Here is a 24,885-nt window from a genome sequence, read left to right on the forward strand (position 1 = left end):
ATGTTACATCTGCTTTAAATATTTTAATGATCATGCCTTATGAGGAAAAAGGTTCTAAACCTAAAGAGCCCTCTAAGAATTAAAATTTCTTTACATCTCTGCTCTGAAAGTGTGAAACAGTGCCAGCTGAACTGACCAACAAGAAAAAACATCCCTTACACCTCCACTTGTCAAGACCGCTCATTCACTCTTCCAATCTGCAATGGAAACAAGCTCAGTACGTCCAACTATCCTCCTAGGACAACCCACTCATTCCAGGTATCAATTTTGTAAACCTTCTCTGAACATTGCCAATATATTTACATCCTTCCTTAAATAATGACACCAAACTACAGACTGTATTTAGGGTGTGGTTTCAGCAATACCGTGTATAATTGAGACATAGCATCTTTATTTTATGCGTAATTCCTCTCATAATAAAGGATAGCTTTCAATTAGCCATTTTGATTGTGTTATGTACCAGCACACTAACATTTTGTGACTCACACACTGTAACACCTAAATCCCTCTGCAATTCTGAAATCATTCCATGTTTAATTAATGCTCTGCTTTTTTTATTATTCTTCTTGCAAAAGTAAACAACTTCACTTTCTTCCACTGAACCCACCTATCAGTTCATTTTCCTTTTTCACAACAAATGTTCCTACCTGAGATTTTAACTGCAATTCCCTCACCATCCTTATCCAACTTATTGATGCAAACTGTATTAAGTTGAGGCCCCTCCACCTGCGGGTCTCCATCTCTATTCCTGGCAGTTGCGTATAGACCAATTTTTAGACCACAAAAATCTTCAATTGGACACCTTAGCAAATGCATTCTGAAAATCCAAATATAATTCATCTACAGGCTCCCTTTTATCTGCAGCACATGTTGCTCCTTCAATGAACTACAATAAATTAGTTGAACATGATTTCTCTTCGACAGACCTATGTTAACTCTTCCCAGTTACCTCAAGTTTTTTCTAAGTGACCATCCGTAAATTCTTTATTGATCAATTCTAACACCTTCTCCATGAATGGACAATTGTACTATAGTTTCCTGTTCTCTACTTCCCTCCCTTCTTGAATAGTGGGTGGTTATATCTGGCTCCATTGGGACTTGAAAGCAGCAAACTTAACCCCTCTATTCAAGGTGGGACTGTCATGGGGGTCCGGGGCTGGGCTGTAAGATAACGGGAGACTGTAGGCCGGCTTCATGCTGAACTGAATATTTGGAACAAGGAGGCTTGCATGCAATAAACAGGAAGATTGACAGAGCATGAGCCTTGGTGGGAGGTGGGCGCACTGGCAGAGATAGAATGAGTGTGAGGTAGCAGGGCACAATGCCACTTACCTTGCATCCTACCTACCTGGCATTGTATTCACCTGGCCCCCTGGCGCTCTAACTTCTTCACTAACTGCTACCTTAGGCCCATACTTACCTTACGTACCTACCCTTTCACAGCAGCTATCGTAGTGACTGGCACGGCTGCTGGACATTATAAACACAGACTACAGCACACTGACTGCTGTGAAAGGGGGTGTGGTTTGATGTCCCCCAGTAATCCTGTACTACAAGGAACTGAGATTACAAGGTATAGAGCTGGATGAACACAGCAGCCCAAGCAGCATCAGAGGAGCAGGAAGGCTGATGTTTCAGGCCTCGCCCTGCTTGGTTTCACATACGGTTTGCATTTCCAAAAAAGCCAGGATAAGAAATCCTGGCTAGAAATGTGGAGCTCAGTACGAGCAAAGAAGAAAGGATCGTGGCTGCCACTCCTTAGTATGTCCAGGCCATAATATTGAGAGGAAGTTCTGTCATTTACAATAGCTTGCAGTCTTTATTATTTAAACAAGTGCACAAAAAACTCTTGAATCAGCTTTTACCCAAGGAATTAACATTTTTGAGTCATCCAAAGCAAATAACTATTACAAAAAGACGGAACAAGAGGAAGATCAACAAACACTCGATTTGCAATCTCCTCGCCCTGGACACAGCCTTGCTTCATAGAGGATAATGCATACAACGGAAAGCAATTTGGATTCCAGTCAGGAGTATATTCAGTCATTATAAAAGCTATTCGTAAGTAAGCTATTGAGCAGTGCATCATGAGGTCAGTTTGATGTGTAACTCAAGAGAACTGCTTGGAATCCCACAAACAATAATTTGAAGACAAATTATGGCAAATATGAAATGTGGCTTATTCTGAACTATTTAAAGGGAAGCTTTAAGTGTAAAACAAAACTCCTTGTGAGATAATTTCACCAATCATCTTTCTAATCGATATAACATGACAACATAAAACATCATAAATATTTCCCAGTTTCTTCCCTTCCCCTTCTTAATGGAGTGCCTTTCCTTGGGTACATTTCCATGAATGTCATTCACATGTCACATATACTCACAGTGCATATTTGAGCCCAGACAGAGATCACAGACTGTTTAATACTGGGGCATCATACTTGAATTTGATGTCTTTTTTACCCAACACGTGCACATTTTAAAACAGGAGTCACTGGAGCAAGAAGCCCAGCCAATTATATTCTTCTTCTTCACTGAGCAAGGCGCTGAGCTGGTTGATGTCCATGTAGGTCATGAAATAAGGTTCTGTTTGGCTTAACTTGGCAGTGCCTTTACTTATTAGAAAAGTAGGGATAATTCATTTGAATTAAATTGTATTGAATTAGCTTTTATTGTCACATGTACTCAAATGAGTACAATGAAAATTTACAAGTCATCATTTATAAGACCATACGTCCATAAGACACAGGTACAGAAATTAGGCCATTCGGCCCATCATGTCTGCTCTGACATTCAATCATGGCTAATAAGCTCTTCAACCCCATTATCTCACTTTCTCCCTTTAACCCTTTATCCCCTTGTTAATCAAGAACCTATCTATCTCTGACTTAAATGTATTCAATGACCTGGCCTCCACAGCCTTCTGTAGCAGTGAATTCCATCGATTCACCACTCTCTGGCTGAAGAAGTTTCTCCTTATGGTGCCATCTTAGGTGAAAGGTACCTAAGCACAGATTCTTCAGTACAAGTTCGTAGGGAAAAGAGTAGAAAAATAATGGCATAATTTGTTTGAAAAAGATGTGTGTGTCTTGGCCAAGCAGGGATCCTTGATAACTGTAGATAACATTTCGTCAAAAACTAATCTTGTCCTGATTCAGCAATCAACCTCCATTTTTCAGTGGGGTTCCATTTGCTCAGGTGGATGAAAGCTAGCACAACACCGCATGACACCAACAGCACAGTTCCTGCACTACTTCAAGTCACTAACAAGGCTCTGCCTTCTCAACCTTACCTGAGGTGGTGTGTTGGAACTCAAGTCAAACTCAACACCAGTCACTTCTCTCTAATGAAAGAGCATCCTCTGGGAGTATGGTAACTTTACCTAATTTTAAGCAGAAAGTGAAAGCTAGATATTTTTCCTTTTCAAACCCATCTCATTAACCATAAAAAAGTGCACGCTTGTCTCTGCTTGACTTAGCATGAGTTTTGACTGTGTTTCACAAACACATTACAGATTACTTCCAACCAGCACCTAATAAAATGTGTCAGATTTGGATGAAGGATCAAAGCAAAAAACAAAATTCTCCATCTTCCGATTTTGTATCAAAAAGCAAGATATTAACAGGTATGTGCAGGTAAAAATGAACGATGTGGTTGAGTAGATACTGTACCTGAGTCGTACCTTATTTCAAAAGTACTTTATTTCAGAGGCCCATTAAAGTTCCACCAAGCAAGGGCCCATTGTTTCTGTAATTAAGTCTTTTCCTGTCCACATTCCAAACATAAATGCAAACCATGGTGTGAACTGCAACAGCGGTGGAAACACAGAGAAAATAACAACATACGGGGAAAGTCTTTTCAAACAGGAAAAGTAACACCATGAGTTTGGGGTGGGTGACTGAAAAGGTTCATTAATCATTTTCAGCTACTGTTTATCTGGAATCTAATAGCTCTCATGCTGAAACATGCAATTATTGGTAGAGACTTGAGTGCAGCTTTGCAGACAAAAACGCTGTTTTGATCCTTCTATGCCTGACGAGCATTACATTAACTGTTTAAAGTTGCAGAGATTTACTTAGTAGCCCACTGATCGTTAAATCATAGGAAATAGAAGCTGGTACAAACTTTTCACCTCTGCCATTTATTAAGATTGTGGCCAATCTGATTATGGCCTTAACTCTATTTTCCTGCCTTTAGTCTCTTATCAATCAAAAAAATGTCTAACTCATCTTGAATATATTAAATGGCACTATATCCACTGCTTTTTGTGGTAGAGAACAACAAAGGCTACTGTCATTCAGAGACAAAATTCCTCCTGATCTTTTAAAATAATAGACCTCTTATTTTTAACACACACATCATAATTCTCAATTCCTAAAAGTTCCTCAAATAACTTCTGACAAACACCACTTCCTTTTCATCAAATATGTTGACACCAACTGATTGTATTACGATTTTCTAAATGTCCAGCTGTTAACTTCTTAACAATGGATTCCAACATTTCCCTGATGACAGATGTCAAACTAACTGGCCTATAGTGTCCTACTTTCCATCTCAACTTTTTCTTGAGTAATGTTCTTACTTTTGTAGTTTTCCAATCTGCTGTCTTTAGCTACTTTTTATCTTTTCAGGTACTTGTAAGTGCTTCCACTGTTTTCATACGCCTTGCTAGTTTTCTCTCATGCCTCAATATCTCCTACATTGTCATGCATTTTATTAATTTTTTGTTGGTTTTCTCAGTCTTCTGAGCTACCACAAATCTTTGCAGCATTGTACATTTTTCTTTCAATTTGGAGCATTCTTAAATTCCTTTGTTGGCCATCAAAGTTGCATTCTTCTTTTAATGTACTTCTTTCATGACAGAGTATATTTTTGTTGAGGGTTATGAAATACTTCCTTATCATCTGCCAATGGATTTCAACCATCTTACCTTTTAATCTATTTTCCCAGTCCACCATAATAACTCTGGCTTCATATCTATAATTGCCTTAATTTAAGTTTAAGACACTAATTTCAAAACCAAATTTGTCACCTTCAGACTGAATGAAGCTCTGTCACAAAATGTGAATGCGGGATGTGGATTGTATATGGCTGGTGGCCATGGAGGATGCCCTGAAATTTTGGCAAAGATAGCCCTGGGGGATGCATTTATTGAATGTATTTGGATAGTTTCTTAGAACAATACGCACTAGAAATCCAGGTAACAAAATATTTTAGAACTGGTAATGTACAATGAGGGCAGATTGATTATTAACCTTGCAGTATAGGATCCTCTAGGTAAAAGTGACATAACTTTTTTGGTTTAGTATTGATGAAGTTTAGTGCCCAAGAAAGTCTTCCCATGGGTATCAAAAATCTTCTTCAAATTAAATGCAATTCTATTTAGTGATTTAGCCAACTATCAAGCAGAAATTAAACAGTGAAAGCTAAGCATTACGGTAAGTAGTACCTGTAATCTCCATACAAAAATGTCTTTACTCAAAATCATTTGATTGCCTTTAAAAGGGGTCACTAGCCAACAAAATAGCATGCTATAACTTTAATGCATTTTGGAGATAGTTTAGTTCATAATTAGAGATTGAATCATCTTTGAAACAGCTGTTCTTATTGGACTCTTGAACACATTTAACAGTATGAAGACTTCCAACCAGGCACTGAAACTCAAAACCCTATCTGTCATTTCAAAGGCTCTTTGGCACCTAAACCAAAAGTGCTTTAAAGGAAGAATAGCCTGTGCACTCATGCCTATTTTATGCAAACTGAAATCTTAGGATTAATTTTTTAATAATATTTTTAAGCAAGACATTTTAACAGATTTATAAAGGAGTTTTACCACATACTCATCTCCACAGTGAGATCCTTTAACTTTGCTTTATAAATGCAACTAACTTGGTGAATCTCAAATTTGCATGTTACTGAATTTGTTTAAATTACTCTGCAATTCATCTAATTCTTATTCATCATTATAGTCGCACTCCTATTATCTCTCCATGCCCCATAGTTTTGTTCATGATATTCAGCTGTAACAATATTCTGTTTTAGCACTGAGGAACATAAGTTGTAAAATATAATTTATGCAATTTCACAGTCGTTGCTTTTTTAAAAAATTGTGTTAGAAAACACTCTGTCAGAAATTGCACACATTTTAGACTTCTCAGTGACTGTTCAGTCTGAAACAGAAACTCAAAGGTGAAATAATGGGATTCATTTTTAACTGGTTTAATATTAGTTCAGGATTGTATCATTCTCATTCCTTCCTCCTGCATCACTTCAAGCAGCTGTTTTTAAAAGCAAACCCTCTTCAGTATGCCTGCAGACTGCAAATTTCAGTTGTGCTGCTGGTCATTTCTAATTGCAGTCGAAGCATCTTATTTTCTAGTTCATGCACCCAGTATCTAAGTATAAATTAGCATAAAATCAGGAAGTAGCAATTGAACTTTGTGATTGAAACTGGATAACAGGTTGGATAGCAAAAGATGCTAAAGGAACTTTTGGATCCTAAGGCATGATGCCGCTCAAATGTGGATTTTTCTCCCTCTTGCCTCCCATTGGTCCCATCATGCTGCTGTGTCCAGATTTATAGAATGCAGAATTACACATATTCTCCTCCCCACTGAAAATCCTGCATGGCACTCTGGACAAACTTTGAGCACTGTGTCCATTTTTTGATCAATGAATTACAAGAAAGACTGTGGCTGTGAGTCAGCAAGGAAGTGAATCATAGAAACCCTATAGTGCAGAAGCAAGCCATTTGGTCAATCAAGTCCCCACCAACTCTCTGAAGAGCATCCCACCCAGACTCAACCCCATATCCTATCCCTGTAACCCTGCATTTCTCATACTTAATCCACCTCGCCTGTACATCACTAGACACAATGGGCAATGTAGCATGGCCAGTCCACCTAACCTGCATGTCTTTGGACTGTGAGAGGAAACCAGAGCACCTGGAGGAAATCCATGCAGGCATGCAAAGAATGTGCAACCTTCACATAGACAGTCACCCAAGGATGGAATTGAACCCAGGTCCTAGCAGTATGAGGCAGCTGCGCTAACCTCAGAGTCACCATGACACATCCAACATATGAACATGGTAAACTTGTCATGGATGTACTTTGCTTCACAATTGAAGCCTGAAGCTTCAAACTCAAACCTTGTAACTCCATAATGTAACATAGTAACCGTGTGTCCACAAGAAAGAACAGCTTACTCTCAAATCTGATCAAATTAGCACTAATTCATCTTTTAAATGCATGGCATTAAATTCCTGAACATTGGCTGTACACACTTGGTGGGCTGAAGGGCAGCTTCCAAACTGTATGATTCTATGATTTCATCTCCAAGTGCATTATTTTTAAGGCTGACCATGGAATTCATTTTGAACTGATTAAAAATCTGCACCTTCAAATAAAATATACACAAAAAATGTTGGAAATCCCAGCACAAAACCTCCTCCAAGTAGAAGGGCCAGATGCATTAGAACTCTATGAACTGAAAATCCTCTTCCAAGCTGTATACTGGCATAGACTTAGATAATCACTCCTCCAATTGTTGCTGGGTGAAAATCCTGGAATTCCCTGATTTAACAGAATTATAGGAACACCTTTGTCAAGGAGCTGCCCCATTCAAAACTGAATTGTAAAGTTAGTAAATTTAACAACCAGCTAGCTTTGCGTTTTGAATTAGAGTTTAGCTTTCAAAGTAAGGTGAGGCAGAAAAAGAAATAGGCTTAGACCAAAACTGGTGAAAATCTCTTTAGAATAGGGTGAAGAACAGGTTAATAAAAGCAAAAATCTCAGATATATGAAAAGTCGATTTCCATGATATGATAAAGAAGGGAGATTGTGAAGTTTGTTGGCTAAAAGGTGAGATAATGTAAAATGAGTCCTTGCCATCCAATTCTTTCAAGTTTATCTTGCATTTTGTGATTTCACCATGCAAGAAAATGTCTGTTGAGATTTTGTCTTTAATCTACTGAAGGAATTCAGCAGGCACTGGAGTTGCTCTTTTACAATCAACAAAGTTATAACGACGAACAGTGCTAAAGACTATTTCAAGTATCTGAAGTTTGACTTATTTCAGTTAGAGATTATCAGCATTAGCAAGGATGAAAGAAAGCACTGTACCCCAGCACAATCTTCTGAAAGGAGGGCAAGGACAAAACAAATTAATGGAAACAAAGACAAACAAAAATTACAAACTCAGATAAAATAAAGAAAAAAAGCCCTGTTTTTTCACAGTAGCAGATGTGTGATTATCTCATATGTATTTGCCATCGCTTACAGAGAACTGACTGTCTCTTGCCTCTGAAAATATAATTCTAAGAGCCTGTGCTAGTAAGACCATAGGATGTAAGAGAAGACTATTTGGCCCAGGAACTCCACTCTTCCTTTCAATGAGATCATGGCTGATCTCATAAACCTCAACTCCACTTTCCTGCCTTAACCCCATAATCCTTGATGGCCTTACTATCTCAAAAAAAACTCTCAGCCTTCAATACACTTAACAATCAAACTTCTGTAGCCTTCTACAGTAAAGAATTCCACAGATGCACTGCTCTCAGTGTAAGACAAATCCTTATACTGTCCCAAAAGAGCCAATCCTTCCTCTGGTTTGATCATAGCGTCGCTACAGTTTGGAAACAGGCCCTTCAGCCCAACAAGTCCACGCTGACCCCCAGAGCATCCCACCCAGACTCATCCCCTATAGCCTACCTAATCTACACATCCCTGAAGACTATGGGCAATTTAGCATTGCCAATCCACCGAGCCTGCACATCTTTGCATTGTGGGAGGAAACCAGAGCAAACTCAAGCAGAGACAGGGAGCACGTGCAAACTCCATACAGGCAGACCCAAAATGTTCAGAGATAATGGGAACTGCAGATGCTGGAGATTCCAAGTTAATAAAATGTGAGGCTGGATGAACACAGCAGGCCAAGCAGCATCTCAGGAGCACAAAAGCTGACGTTTCGGGCCTAGACCCTTCATCAGAGAGGGGGATGGGGGGAGGGAACTGGAATAAATAGGGAGAGAGGGGGAGGCGGACCGAAGATGGAGAGTAAAGAAGATAGGTGGAGAGGGTGTAGGTGGGGAGGTAGGGAGGGGATAGGTCAGTCCAGGGAAGACGGACAGGTCAAGGAGGTGGGATGAGGTTAGTAGGTAGCTGGGGGTGCGGCTTGGGGTGGGAGGAAGGGATGGGTGAGAGGAAGAACCGGTTAGGGAGGCAGAGACAGGTTGGACTGGTTTTGGGATGCAGTGGGTGGGGGGGAAGAGCTGGGCTGGTTGTGTGGTGCAGTGGGGGGAGGGGATGAACTGGGCTGGTTTAGGGATGCAGTGGGGGAAGGGGAGATTTTGAAACTGGTGAAGTCCACATTGATATCATATGGCTGCAGGGTTCCCAGGCGGAATATGAGTTGCTGTTCCTGCAACCTTCGGGTGGCATCATTGTGGCAGTGCAGGAGGCCCATGATGGACATGTCATCAAGAGAATGGGAGGGGGAGTGGAAATGGTTTGCGACTGGGAGGTGCAGTTGTTTGTTGCGAACTGAGCGGAGGTGTTCTGCAAAGCGGTCCCCAAGCCTCCGCTTGGTTTCCCCAATGTAGAGAAAGCCGCACCGGGTACAGTGGATGCAGTATACCAAATTGGCAGATGTGCAGGTGAACCTCTGCTTAATGTGGAATGTCATCTTGGGGCCTGGGATGGGGGTGAGGGAGGAGGTGTGGGGACAAGTGTAGCATTTCCTGCGGTTGCAGGGGAAGGTGCCGGGTGTGGTGGGGTTGGAGGGCAGTGTGGAGCGAACAAGGGAGTCACGGAGAGAGTGGTCTCTCCGGAAAGCAGACAGGGGTGGGGATGGAAAAATGTCTTGGGTGGTGGGGTCGGATTGTAAATGGCGGAAGTGTCGGAGGATAATGCGTTGTATCCGGAGGTTGGTAGGGTGGTGTGTGAGAACGAGGGGGATCCTCTTGGGGCGGTTGTGGCGGGGGCGGGGTGTGAGGGATGTGTCGCGGGAAATGCGGGAGACGCGGTCAAGGGCGTTCTCAATCACCGTGGGGGGGAAGTTGCGGTCCTTAAAGAACTTGGACATCTGGGATGTGCGGGAGTGGAATGTCTTATCGTGGGAGCAGATGCGGCGGAGGCGGACGAATTGGGAATAGGGGATGGAATTTTTGCAGGAGGGTGGGTGGGAGGAGGTGTATTCTAGGTAGCTGTGGGAGTCGGTGGGCTTGAAATGGACATCAGTTACAAGCTGGTTGCCTGAGATGGAGACTGAGAGGTCCAGGAAGGTGAGGGATGTGCTGGAGATGGCCCAGGTGAACTGAAGGTTATCAATGTGGACTTCACCAGTTTCAAAATCTCCCCTTCCCCCACTGCATCCCTAAACCAGCCCAGTTCATCCCCTCCCCCCACTGCACCACACAACCAGCCCAGCTCTTCCCCCCCACCCACTGCATCCCAAAACCAGTCCAACCTGTCTCTGCCTCCCTAACCGGTTCTTCCTCTCACCCATCCCTTCCTCCCACCCCAAGCCGCACCCCCAGCTACCTACTAACCTCATCCCACCTCCTTGACCTGTCCGTCTTCCCTGGACTGACCTATCCCCTCCCTACCTCCCCACCCACACCTTCTCCACCTATCTTCTTTACTCTCCATCTTCGGTCCGCCTCCCCCTCTCTCCCTATTTATTCCAGTTCCCTCCCCCCATCCCCCTCTCTGATGAAGGGTCTAGGCCCGAAACGTCAGCTTTTGTGCTCCTGAGATGCTGCTTGGCCTGCTGTGTTCATCCAGCCCCAAAATGTTCACTCTGTTTTCTCGTTCACAGATGCTGCCAGGCCTGCTGAGCTTTTCCAGCAACTTTGTTTTTGTTTTTGATTTACAGCATCCACAGTTCTTTTGGTCTTTATTTAAATGTTTATTTGTCTTTTTCCCTTCTTGGACATTGACAAACCAAATACATATTCCCCAACATTTGAAAATCAGTTTTAAAATCTCTTGTACGGAGATATCAACATTTAAAATGGGGTTAATAACAGGCTAATGAAAGCAAAAATCTTAGAATCAATTTACATGATGTGATCATGAGGCAATTTGAATGAAACAAAGAAGATTCTGACAGTCTTGATGGCTTGGATATACAGAGGATGTTTCCTCTTATGCGAACATCTAGAACTAGTAGTCACTGTTTAAAAATAACGTGATACTCATTTAATACAGAGATGTAGTAAAAATTTGTTACACGAGGTCATGATTCATTTGAATTCTCTCCCTGAAAAGTAGGGAGAAGCAGGGTCCTTGAATATTTTTAGGCAGATTTGTTACTGGGAAGGAGGGAAGATGGATTTGTTCAGATCCATCAGATCAGCCATGATCTTATTAAATGGCAGAGCAAGCTCAAGGGGCTGAATGACCTATCTTGCTCCTTATTTAAAAAAATAAAGAGCTGCAGTTGCTGGAAATCAGAAACAAAATCAGAACTTGCTGGAAAAACTCAGGAGAGAAAGCAAAATTAATTTTTGGGTCCAGTGAACTTTCTTCAGAACTGATAGCAGCTCCTTGTTCGTATGTTGATATTCAAATACTCTTGAAAATATATTAAGCAATTGTTGCTTGAAATCTACATAGCAGGTTTAATGATTTATAATTACTTTTTTATTGAAAAATAATTAATGGTGATATTAATAGATTAAGTTCGATAAACAGCAGGTTTGTGCTTTTATTGATAACATAATAATGCAAACATGTGATTGATGTTAAAGTGACAATCAAGTTTTGGTCTTACCCATACAATATTGTTATTCAAAAATAGGAAAATATTTGATGATGGCAGTGTGGAGTTTTTAAACTTGACAAACAAAAGGTTGTAACAAAACAATGGTTACCAACCTATGGCTTTTTTGGAAGGAGAGAGCACATTTGTTCAAAATCCAACAAGTAGAATGACAGCTGACAGTCGTAGAGAGGAAGTACATGAGTCACAACTTCAGATTTCAATTTACAGCACAAGATGATGTGTCAAAATTTAAGGTGATCTCAGCCATGCTGCTGGGAATGGAAAGCATTGCATTGAGAGAAATTTGAAACTTACTTAAAGAACTAGGAATGGTGGTGTGAATATTGTTGTATTTGAAGAGGCCTGTTTAGTCACTTAGCATGTGACTGGTACAGGGTGACTGAGGAAATAGATTTATTACTAAGCATTGTCTCACATTGTATGTTTTGGAGTTCAACAGATTTCCGAAATGCCTCTTCTCACTGGGTAGCACAATTTTACAACAATGAACAATACGGTGCATATCAAAATGTCTATTTTGTTTAGTTAAATCTGATTGCAAGCAACAAATACATTTATATTGGGTCTATATTGCTAATTTACTACAATGCAGTCACCTTCTCTTCATTTGTCCTGAGGCACCATTTGCTGGAATTACACTTTCCGTAATTTTCCAGCAGAAAAATTGCACGGACGAAAAATTCACAATGTTCAAATCTCAAACTTAATTTCATATCCAGAGAGGATTAAATGTTCTGTTAGAAGCTTTGAATAAATGGTGAGATGGGATCTCTGGCTCATTAGCAACTTTTAAAATGTCTCTTTCATTATTTAATAGGATACACATATATGGCCACATATGGAGGAAAGTAATGAATATTGGCTGTCCCAAATATGTTGTGTTGCAGATAAAACAGTTCTGATGAGATCAAAATAGTGACACTTTTTTTTGTGTGGTGCAACTAGCTATGGTGGAACTTGGACCTCTGACCCCAGAACATTAGCCTGGGATTCTGGATTATTAGTACAAACATGACCGCAAAGACCTCAAAAATAGTGATATGAAAATCAATGTAGAGATTATAGACAGATGAGAACAATAAATGAGCCCTCTCTCCAGAGCCCTTTAAATTAATCACTTTCAAATATATACCCACCTCTCTTTTGGAACCTACGAAGTCTGCCTCAGCCACTCTCTCAGGCAACGCATTCTAAGTCCTAACAACGCTCTGAGTAACAAAATTTTGCCTGATCTCACTTCTAGCTCTCTTGCTCACAATCCTGAAATTGCGATGCTAGTTACTGACATACCAATTGGTGGAAACAGAATATCCTTCCTTACCCTGTCAAAATTGCTCATAATTTTGAACATCTGAATGATGTCACATCGGTGTGCCGCTAGGCTCAGTGCTGTGTCCACTGCTTTTCGTGATTTGTATAAATGACTTTGATGTGAACATAGGAGGTATGGTTAGTAAGTTTGCAGCTGACACCAAAATTGAAGGAGTAGTGGACTGCAAAGAGGTTATCTCAAAGTAAAACGGGTCCTTGATTAGATGGGCTGATGGGCTGCAGCGTGGCAGATGGAGTTTATTTAGATAAAGATAAATATAGGTGCTGCATTTTGGAAAGAACTTATACATTTAGTGGTAAGGTCCTGGAATGTCTTGCTGAACAAAGAGACCTTAGAATGCAGGTTCATAGCTCCTTCAAAGTGGAATCCCAGATAGATGGAAGATTGAAGAAGGCCTTTGGCATGCTTGCCTTTATTAATCAATGCCTTGATTATAGGAGTTGGGAGGTCATGTTGTGGCTGTATTGGACATTAGTTAGGCCACTTTTGGAATACTGCATGCAATTCTGGTCTGCCTGCTACAGGAAAGATGTTGTGAAACTTGAAATGGTTCAGAAAAAAATTACAAGAATGTTGCCAGCATTGGATGGTTTGAGCTATATAGAAACATTGAATAGACTGGGGCTATTTTCCCTGGAGCACCAAGGCTGAGGGGTACCCTTATGGAGGTTTACAAAATGGTGAGAGGCATGGATTGGGTGAATAACAAAGGTCCTTTCCCCAGGTTGGGGGGAGTCCAAAACTAGAGGCCATAGGTTTACGGTAAGACAGGAAAGATTTAAAAAGGGCCTAAGGGGCAACTTCTTCACACAGTGGGTGGTGCACGTATTAACTGAGCTACCAGAGGAAGCAGTGGATGCTGGTACAATTAGAACATGCACATTGTATCTGAATGGGTTAATGAATAGGAAGGGTTTAGAGGGATATGGGCCAAATGCTGGTAAATGGGACTGGATTAGTTTAGGATAACTGGTTGCCATGGGCAAGTTGCATCGAAAGTTCTAATTCCATGCCTTTCAGCTTTATGACTGTATGATTCTATGACTCAATCTTCCCTGCTCCATGGAGAATAAGAACAATTTCTCTGACCTTTTCTTGTACCCAAAACTCCTCATTCCTGGTATAATTCCAGTAAATCTCCAGTTGGTTTTCTTTTCATATACAACATGCCATTAAAATTTAATCAACTTTCCTCTGCTGTGTTTTCCAAGCTTAATATATGCCTTACGAGATCTTTCTAGTTCCTCAGTTCCAACTATATTAAAATAACTAACTGACTTACTCAACTTGTTGGAGTTTTTTGAAGACACAACAGAAAGGGTCAATGAGGGTAATGCTGTTGATGTGGTATACATGATTTCCTGAAGGAGTTTGATACAGTGCTGCACAATTGAGTTGTGAGTAAAGTTATACGGAGGGAATAAAATGGACAGTGGGAACACGGACAGAAAATTGGCTGAGTGTTAGGAAACGGACGTTAACAGTTGGAGGCAGCAAGAACTGCAGATGCTGGAAATAGTATGGAGACGGGGGAGCTCAGCAGGCCAGGCAGCATCAGAGGAACAGGAAAGTTGACACTTGGGGGTTTACAGCCTTCATCAGTAAAAACCCTCAGGTTCCCTTGTATTCGTTCCCCTCTTATCTTAAACTGATGCCCTCTCGTCCTCAATTCCCCAGCCCTGGGAAAAGTACTGAGTGCATTCACGCTATCTACGCCTCTCATGATCTTATACACGTCTATGAGATACCCCCTCAGTCTCCTACATTCTTAAGAGAAAAGTCTTAGCTTGCCCAATATCTTTCTATAACCCTCTAGAGTCCTGGCAACATCCTTGTAAATTTCTTCTGCACTCTTTCTAGTTTAATAATATCCTTCCTATAGCAAGGTGACCAAAACTGAACACAATACTCCAAGTGCGACCTCTCCAATATCCTGTACAACTGCAACATAACTTCCCAACTTCTATATTCAATAACCTGACTGATGAAGGCCAGTGTGCCAAACACCTTCTCCACTGCCCCGTCCATCTGTGACTCGACTTTCAAAGAACCGTGCTCCTGAACTCCAAGGTCCCTTTGTTCAAATACACACCTTAAGGCCTTACCTTTCACCATGAAACCCCTACCTTGATTTGATTTTCTAAAATGCAACACGTCACAATTATCTATATTAAACTTCATTTGCCATTTCTCAGCCCACTTCCCCAGCTGATCAAGATCCTCATGCAGTTTCTGATAACCTTCCTCACTATCCACAATACTGCCTATTTTAGACCATTGACCCCTGAGGCACACCACTAGTCACAGGCCTCCAGTCAGACAAGCATCCTCCTATTATTACCCTCTGCCTCCTACCATCAAGCCAATTACGCATCTAATTTGCCAACTCTCCCTGGATTCCATGCCATCTAACCTCCCAGAGCAACTTACCACGTGGAACCTTATCAAAAGCTTTACTGAAATCCGTATAGACTATGTCTACTGTCCTGCCCTCATCACCCTTCCTGGTCACTTCATCAAAGAACTCTAACAAATTTGTTAGGTATGATCTCCCACACACGAAGTCATGCTGACTACTCCTAATAAAATGCTATCTTACTAAATGCATGTTTATCTTATCCCTCAGAATTTTCTCAAGTAACTTACAGCCCTTCTTGAATAAGGGCACAATATTTGCTACCCTCGTCTTCCAGGACCTCACCCGTGGCTAACAATGTTGCAGCCATACCAGCTAAGGCCTCTGCAATTTCTTCTCTAGCCTCTTGCGGGGTTCCTGGATATATCTGGTCAGGACCAGGAGATTTATCCAACTTCATTCATTCTAATGCTTCCAACACCTCCGCCACTGTGATATAGGCTGTCCCCAAGACATCGCCCCTAACTTCCCAAAGTTTCCAAGTCATCATGTCTTTCTCCATGGTAAACAGAGGAGAAATATTCATTCAGGACCTCACCCATCTCCTGCAGTACCACACATTCACATCCACTTTGGCCCTTGACAGGTCCTATTCTCCCTCTAGTTATTCTTTTTCCTTTAATAAACTTAAATAATCTTTTTTTTGATTCACTCTAATCTTTTCAGCCAAAAGAATATGCTCCCTTTTTGCCCTCCTGATTTCCTTCTTCATTAAACGCCTGTATCCCCTCTATACCTCCAGGGCTTCCCCTAATCCCAGCTGCCTGTTCCTGAGCTGTGCTTCTTTTTTCCCTTTCTTTTCTGGTCAAAGCCTCAATATCTCTCATCATCCAGGGTTCCCTACTCCTGCCAACATTGCACTTCGCTGCAAAAGGAGCATTTAGACCTTGAACTCTTGTTATCACACTTTAAAAGGCCTCTCACTTACCCGAGGTCCCTTTACCTGCAAACAAACTACACCAATCAACCCCTGCAAGTTCCTATTTATTTCCATCAAAATTTGCCTTGCCCCAGCTTAGAACTTTAACCTGTGGACCAATTTTGTCCTTCTTTATAACTATTTAAAATTAACATAACTATGGTCACTAGTCCACCGGTTCTTTCACATTGTTACCTCAGTTGCCTGTCCTGCCCTATTTCCCAAGAATGGGTCAAGTTGTGTCCCGTCCCGAGTAGAAGCCTCTATAAACGGCTTGATGAAACTTTCCTGAATACATTAAACAAACTCCACCCCGTCTAAGCATCTTAACACTATGGAAGTACCAGTCTATGTTAGGAAAATTAAAATCCCCCACTATGACAATCCTATTTCTCTGCAATTTCCTTGCATATTTGTTCCTCTAATTCCCGTTGACTTTGTGGGGGCCTATAGTACAACTCCAATAGCATCACCATCCCCTTCTTATTTCTTAGCTCCACCCACAAAGCCTCATTGGATGATCCCTCAGTTATTTCATCTCTGACTACTGCTGTGATACACCCCTTAATCAAAAATGCAACTCCTCCTCCCCTCTTTCCTTCATCTCAGTCCTGCCTAAGGCACCATCCCTGGTACATTAAGCTGCCAGCACTGCCCCTCCCTTAGGCATGTTTCTGTAATGGCTACAAAGTCCCAGTCCCAAGTACCTATTCATGCCCTGAATTCACTGGCCTTACCTGTCAGCTCTCTTGCATTGAAATAGATGTAATTTAATCCAACAAGCATTCCTTGCTCTCTGATAATAAAATGTGAGGCTGGATGAACACAGCAGGCCAAGCAGAATCTCAGGAGCACAAAAGCTGACGTTTCGGGCCTAGACCCTTCCTTGCTCTCTGTTCTGTTCCAATCTGACCTGTGTCTTCAATTTGCTATTTCTGACCTCTGGACATCCTCGCACTTGCCTCCCTGTTGTTGACGATCCACACCCACCCCCTCTTCACCAATCTAGTTTAAATCTCTGTTCTTGTGTATGATTGAAATGGGAAACAGGCACATCTCTTGCCCAGACTGCTGTCTTTTCTTACAAAAGTTTACAGCTATGTTCAAAGTGAATTTAACCCTTTGAAGTCCTTCTCTTTGAAGCTTTCTCGACACCTGTTCGTAGGATATTCCAGGCTCTCCCCCAAAGTTGAGGATAATCCACACAGATCTTCCAGACACTCAAAGAATTGTAATGCTCAGAATTTGCATTCTCAGTCATTTTGTATGTCCTCTTTTTAATAATAACATAACAAAAAAATCAACACATCTCTCTGTGATTTAGGGTTATGATCCTTTGTCATGATTCCTGAAAAGCTTTGTGATGAATGCACTGGTGCCTATGTGACTCATGATACCTATGGTAGGCACCCAAGTTGCATATAAACAGATGTGAGCATTACTTGTCTGAGTAATTAGAAATCTATTACATGCTGTTGATATCGTATTTTACATTGAATCAGTCAATCATTGTCAGCTGGAGAAAATGAAACCTTCAGAACAACACCGCAGCTGAGAGCATTAAAAGGCTTTTGCAATTTAAAATATTTGCTTATCGCCAACCGCAAGAGATAGTAAACAATGCAGGTTTGAGTTGTGCAGCCATCAAGATCTGATTGAAATATTGCATTCAATATTTAAGGACTGATATAAATTTCAAATGTTATTCTCCAATATGAATGTTTTTACTTCTCAAACATTCAAGTCAAATTAGATCATCTTATAGTTATATAATGGTTTATCAGGTCTCTCTGAAACAACTCCAAGCATTTCATACTAAAAATTACTCTGCAGTGCAGCAACTGTCTTGTGTAAGCAAACATAGCAAATGTTTTGTACTTAATACAATACCACAAAGAGCAGCAATTAGTTGTTTAATATAGGCTGCAATTAGATTTATTTCAAGAAATCATTATCCAAGCATATTTCAGTTAGAACCCTTGCAGACTTTGTATCATTGTAAGGCTATTCCGTTTTTCACATGTGCACAGCACCAAGTTCTGCCGAATATTGCGAATATTTCTGAAACAGGTTTTCCCTTGCATTAGGCGTCTATATTTCTTAGTTTTGGGCTACCTGCATGTGCAATGGAATGCTATATCACAAACTTGTTAATTTGCAAGTGGATTCCTGGAGGAATTTAAGAAGAAGAATTGCAGGTGTAGTTTATATTATCAAAAAAACTCTCCGATGTTTAAATGGATGAACCATGTAAGAAAGGGTTTTCATTTCCTTTGCCAAACATATTAATGTAAAATTCATTTATCCAGCTGTTCACCCATTTATTATAAACAGATGAAGAGCCATATTAAAATATGATATGAAACAACATAAATCCAATATTGTAAGCAATAAGCCTTTAAAGGATATTAAACTCCAATTCCCCATTATATTATTCAGTTTCAGCCATCGAATGGCCATCAGCAGGAAATCTAGCCATGGAAGTAATCACAACAAAGTTCAACTCAGTCTTCATACAACATCCAAACTGAACTAGTATTATCATGTCACAGTGAACAGCAATCTGTATTCAGAACTCTTCAGGGTTTTTTCACTTTGCAAGTAAGAGATGATGAGGTCAAATGTAATGTCTGAACTGCCTCTCTGCTTGATACGACTATCTAAACTCACACTGTTCATTTATGCTTTCTACACGAGCAGCACCATGAAAACAGAACTTGTAGCAAACTGCTACAGTTGAATAGTGGTTAGGTAAAATTTTGAACTTCACTTGCATACCTTTTGGCACAAAATTACAGAATTTTCCCTCAGCAGAAGAAAGTGGTGTTATGTGCATCATATGGCACATTAAATACTTTTTGTGGAAGAAAGGAACTGCAAAGAGCCTGATAATAGCTTGCATTTAATTCAGGTGCCCCAAGCATACCTCATGAGGAGCTCTAAGCTTGAATGATGGGTGCATTCTGATAGCAAGTCGTGACCAGCTTCTGACTGCCCAGTAGTTTGCCACCTGGGACCTCAATCACAGGAAAGGTCCATTGGTGGTCACTTAATTGTCTAAAGGGCACTTGATTCCACTAAGTCTCACCCATTGAACTGATAAGTTTAGCTCCTCCAGTTCTCTGTCTGGTGAGCAAGACCTCCATCAGCACCACAAAATCCAGCCCTTTTCATGCTTGCTTATAGTTTCAATGAATTGCTTTCATATACCTCATATTCATGACAACAATCTTCTTTACTCATTCTTAAAATATCACACAGAAGTTTATCATTCATACTTTTATTTTCAAACTTCAATATGATATTTTTCATTGTTTCTTACTCTGAAGTCCATGGCTAACTCTGCCTAATCCGACCTTGTTTGCGTCTGTTTCCTGTCTGCTACATTCCTGAGCCCTTTAACGTCTAACCTGGTACAGTTGTAGAATTGATTGTTCTTTTGAAACTACCACTGAGTCTCACTTTTCTTTTGTGATTATTAGCAACACATTTTTTAAAAAATTGCATTGAACTAATATCTTTCACAACCTCATGACAGTTTTTAAAAATTCATTTGTGAGATGTGGGCATCACTGGAAGGCCAGCATTTCTTGCTCATCCCTAGTTGCCCTTGAGAAAGTGGTGGCGAACTGCCTTCTAGAACTGCTGCAGTCCTCCTGCTGTGTGTTGGCCCACAATGCTATTAGGGAGGGAATTCAAAATGATCCAAAATGGTTCATAGCCAATGAGGATTTTTGAAGTGTGATCACTGTTATAATGTAAGAAATAGCATTTCCAGAGTCCTGCACAGAAGTGCCACCCTAAACAACATACACAAATAGGCAGATCAATGGTGGTGTGCATTGCAACACATCTCAGTCATTTGCTTATTTTGGCTATGTACTATCCAGTTGATGATATAAAGATAGTTCACTGCATATCAATCAGGAACATGAGTCTTTACTACTGGGTTCCCTCACCTTCGAGTTCATAGTTTAGACCTTTGTAATGAACTTCCATTTTGGCTGAGATCACAGCAATCCAGGAAATTGAATCACGCATCTGAAGAAGTCTTTGGACTCAAATTTATAAGTCTATTTCTCATTCCACAGTTGCTGCCAGATCTGCTAAATTTGCCCATCAACTTTTGTCTCTATTCCAGCACCTGCAATATTTTGCAGTTAATTATATTTAAGACCTATTCATATATTCGGGTGGCACGGTGGCACAGTGGTTAGCACTGCTGTCTTACAGCACCAGTGGCCAGAGTTCAATTCCACCCTTGGGACGCTATCTGTTTGTACATTCTTGCTGTGTCTCCTTTATTCATTCATGGGATGAGGGCGTCACTGGCTAAGCAGCATTTATTGCCCATCCCTAATTGCCCAGAGGGCAGGTCAGAGTCAACCACATTGCTGTGGGTCTGGAGTCACATGTAGGCCAGACCAGGTAAGGATAGCAGTTTCCTTCCCTGAAGGACATTAATGAACTACATGGGTTTTTCTAACAATTGACAATGGATTAACAGTCATCATTAGACTCTTAATTCCAGATATTTATTGAATTCTACTACCATCTGCCAAGGTGGGATTCAAACCCAGGTCTCCAGAACACTGCCAGGGTCTCTGGATTAACAGTCTACTGACAATACCACTAGGCCAGCACCTCCCCTCTGCTGTCTCCATGGGTTTCCTCCAGTTTCCTCCCACTGTCCAAGGATGTACAGGTTAGGTGGATTGGCCATGCTAAATTGTTTCGTTGTGCTCAGGGATTTGTAGATTAGGGGGTTGGGTCTGGGTGGGATGCTCTGAGTGTCAGTGCAGACTTGTTGGGCCGAAGGGCCTGTTTCCACACTGTAGGGATTTTATGATATAATAGTGGGCTGTAACCATCAAACCTTAGGATTCTAAGCATTAATAATTATAAAACAATTCATATCATTTTTGAGAAGATGAACTGGACAGGAATATGATTGGTGTGCAAACTGAGTCAAATGGAAAACAGTCCAACCAAATCCCTATTCTATTGAGAATTCTGAACTTTTGTTGTGCTGTATCCTGAAACCCTTGTAAATAAGCACCAAAATAAACGATGCACCCAACACCCATCTTTCGTCATTTAGATCCACAGCATTGCCAATAATGGTAAAGTTACCACAGTGTCAGAGGAGCATAGATGGCACGATAGCGGCAGGGTAAGACGCTTCAGTCAGAGCCCCTCTGCTCGCCATTTCCTTTTCTTTTTTCCTTTCTTTTTCTTTCTCTCTCCCTCTCCTCTTTGTAGTGTTTCCCCTGCCACCCAACTAACCTTCAACTATTTTTAGCTTCAACTGTTTAACTCTAACCTGAAGAAAGGAGCCACCTCCACTATCTAAGCTGGAGCTAAGTATGTGAGCCGTGTCCTGTAGCGAAGTGAGCAAGGGTCAGAACTATGTTGGTGGTTCGGATGTGGGTGGGAGCCTGGAGGGGCGTGTCCCCAGAGCAACAGAGGGGCCAAGGGGCCACATCCCGGAGCAGTAGAGGAGCCACATACCTGAAGAGGCCATGAGGCCACTTACCTGGGACATTGTGGGGCCAGGGTCTGGAGCGATGGGTGGCCGAGAGAGCTCTTCGATAGGCTACAGATTGTTGGCGGCATTTTCAGAGGCAGCGGCTGAGTTGGTCGGTCAGCCTCTGAGGACTGGAGAGAGGTTCTCATTTTTCACATGAAGTCGGACCCCAACAATGGCATGGTTTAGCCCAGAGCAGGGCACACTCAGCAACATGGCATGGGCTGGAAAGCCTGGAGCAGGACTCTGGTGGTGATATAGCAGTGAAGAAGGAAAGTTGGAGTCTCTTTCAGTTATCTTTCTTTACTTTTTTCTGTGAATGGTATTTATGTACAAGCAGCAGCGCATAGTTTTCACAACATTTTGAATGTACGTGACAATAAAGGATAGTCACAGGCTTGCTCTCTCATTAGAGATATAAATGGTAGTGTTTTAACCTGAGGATCACCAGGTCGGGGGAAGAGGTTGAAAAGGGGTGTTAGTGGTAACTTAAACCTGTGCAGGAATTGAACCCATGCTGTTGGTATCACTCTGATCTCAAACTCTAGCTAATACTGACTGCAATTCCAGTCAATTGTCAGAACTGAATGTAGTATGCTATAAATAGAAACACTTCAACATCAGATTTAAAACTAAAGGAAATGTTATAGTAAACTATTCTCAGAAACTTCACACTTAACGTTTCCATCAGAAGTTTTCATCAAAACCTTTAATTATTTAACGGGGGGGGGGGGGGGGGGGGGGGGAGAGATTGTATTCGTGCTCAGTAAATACCTTTACCCTTGGCTTCCAATCAGCAATGGAACCATCATGCCCAACAGTGATTTGTTCAAAACTTTCTACATGCCTGGTTATGTTTAAAAGGATTTGACCTCTGATGTTGCATTCAGAAGAACTTACTGAGCATTAGAATCCATGTAAAGGCTTGTAGAAAGATGGTCACTGCAGAAGGGAGAAACCTTTTTAATGGCTCTGCCTGCCATATTACAAGTACATAGGTTTGATCTTTGAATGTTAATGACTGGAGAGTGGTTGAATGAGAGAGCGATTGAATGAATGAATGAATGGGTAGGTGGGTAAGTAGGAAGACAAGATGAATTATATTGATAGGTGAGAAGGTAGTTGAGGTGGTTGTTTCAGTCTGTGAGGTGTATAAGTGCTTAAGATGAGTAAGTGGGTAGGGTTTAGGGTGAAGGTAGGATGGATGAGTGGAAAAGGTTGAGGGGCCATCACATGGTTGAGTCAGGTGGGATTCAATTGGGTCAAGGAATAATTGGGTGCTTGGAAGGAGTAGACAGATCAGTTCAGGAGGGAGCTGGACAGTAATTGGGTCAGATCTTTGGGATATCAGGTGCTCATTGGGGAGTAGCTGATTAAAATTAGGACTATAATTGAATAGAATTGGGAGGATGGACAGGTCTTTGGAGTGAGGGATGTTGAGTTAGGGGAACAGACGATTGGTTGGAGAGGGTCTGTGTTAGACTGAAAGGGTTTCGAATGTTTGATTGGGGTGGTCAGGTCAGAGGAATAATCAAACTGGGTCAGTGTGGTGGCAGGGATAACTGTCAGTGAGGTAGTCAAGTTGGAGAGTTGAATGTCTAGGGTTAATTGGCATATCTAACTTTTATAGTAACCCAGATGATGAAATGTGTTTAATCTGTCTGAACTCTCTGAAGTCTCCATCTATGCTCATTTGTGAGGATCCAGAAAGCATGGAAATTTCATCTTTGGAACTTGCAACTTCCTAGACCATTCCCACAATGGCTTTGGGTCAGGACTTCCACAGAATTTGGCCATACCTCCTTAGCTGTATGCTCATTCTATGACGAACCAAAGGACGTGGCATTATCTTGATCTTGATTTGAGTTCTTTTGATAAATTTCCACTGCAAGGTTTGAGTACATATCCTGCATTGGGCTGAATCTTTCCCCACCAATGCAGGCCAGCAAAGAAACAAAAACGTACAAATTCAACATGTATTACCAGCTGGCATGCTGGTTTCCAGTTTCACCAGCCCTGACGGCCATTTATCAATGGAAGTAGCTAACGAAGGGAGTCTAAAAGCTGATTAAAGTCAATTGCTTAAGAATGACATATTTCCAGTATGTCTTCAAGTCCCCAGAGACTACAGGGATTATAGCTGCCTGGAAAAAGCCTTCTAGCAGCAGCCCTAAGACCATCACTCCAGATAGGCTGCAAGGTTCTCTCTGTCAGCCCTGGTTGAGCTTGGCTCCCTGGATGGAACCTTCCACCATAACAGTGGCTCTGAGATAGTAGGAACTGCCGATGCTGTAGCCTGAGGTAACAAGGTGTGGAGCTGGAGGAACACAGCAGGCCTGGCAGCATCATAGGAGCAGGAAAGCTGACATTTCAGGTCGAGACACTGCTTCAGAAAGGTCTGAAGAAAGAACATTAGCTTTCCTGCTCCTCTGATGCTGCCTGGCTTGCTGTGTTCCTCCACCTCCACGCTCTGTTATTACAATAGTGGCTCTACTGGATTGCCTTTTTCTTTCCAATGAAAAATAGGACATTTGAAGAGAGGTGCCTCTATCTTGGGTCTCTCTCACTCACTGTGACTTACCTGAAAAGGCAAACCCTGGAGCTTGATTACAGTCCTGAATAAGAAGGTGGCTCTGTTATCTGACCATTTATCAGCCAAATCAGAGAAAGTCAAAGCCCCAGTGATTGTTCTTTGCACTGTGTGGTCTTCTGACTGCATGTGATTCTGATGTCAGGGTCAAAGAGCCTGTGGGGAAAATCCTGCATTATTATCAGAGGTCTTTTGGATGAGCTCATGAACATGTATAAGGATTCCTTTCCACTATTCAAAAAAGAACTTGGAATTCTCCCAATCACCTGGCCAGTATTTGTTCCTCAAACATCACCACTAAAACAGATTATCC

At 41.4% G+C, this 24,885-nt stretch overlaps 1 protein-coding gene across 1 annotated transcript in view; it reads right to left on the minus strand.

Moving 5' to 3' along the window:
• The window catches only part of arhgap20b (Rho GTPase activating protein 20b), a 154,149-nt gene extending 129,482 nt beyond the window's left edge, over positions 1-24,667 (minus strand). The window contains exon 1 of the mRNA XM_048544022.2: positions 24,564-24,667. The gene's annotated coding sequence lies outside the window, so the exon portion shown is untranslated. The remainder of the gene's footprint in view (positions 1-24,563) is intronic.
• Between the last annotated feature and the right edge of the window lie 218 nt (positions 24,668-24,885).

The sequence above is a fragment of the Stegostoma tigrinum genome, chromosome 15 (assembly GCF_030684315.1).
Source record: "Stegostoma tigrinum isolate sSteTig4 chromosome 15, sSteTig4.hap1, whole genome shotgun sequence".
NCBI classification, from domain to species: domain Eukaryota; kingdom Metazoa; phylum Chordata; class Chondrichthyes; order Orectolobiformes; family Stegostomatidae; genus Stegostoma; species Stegostoma tigrinum.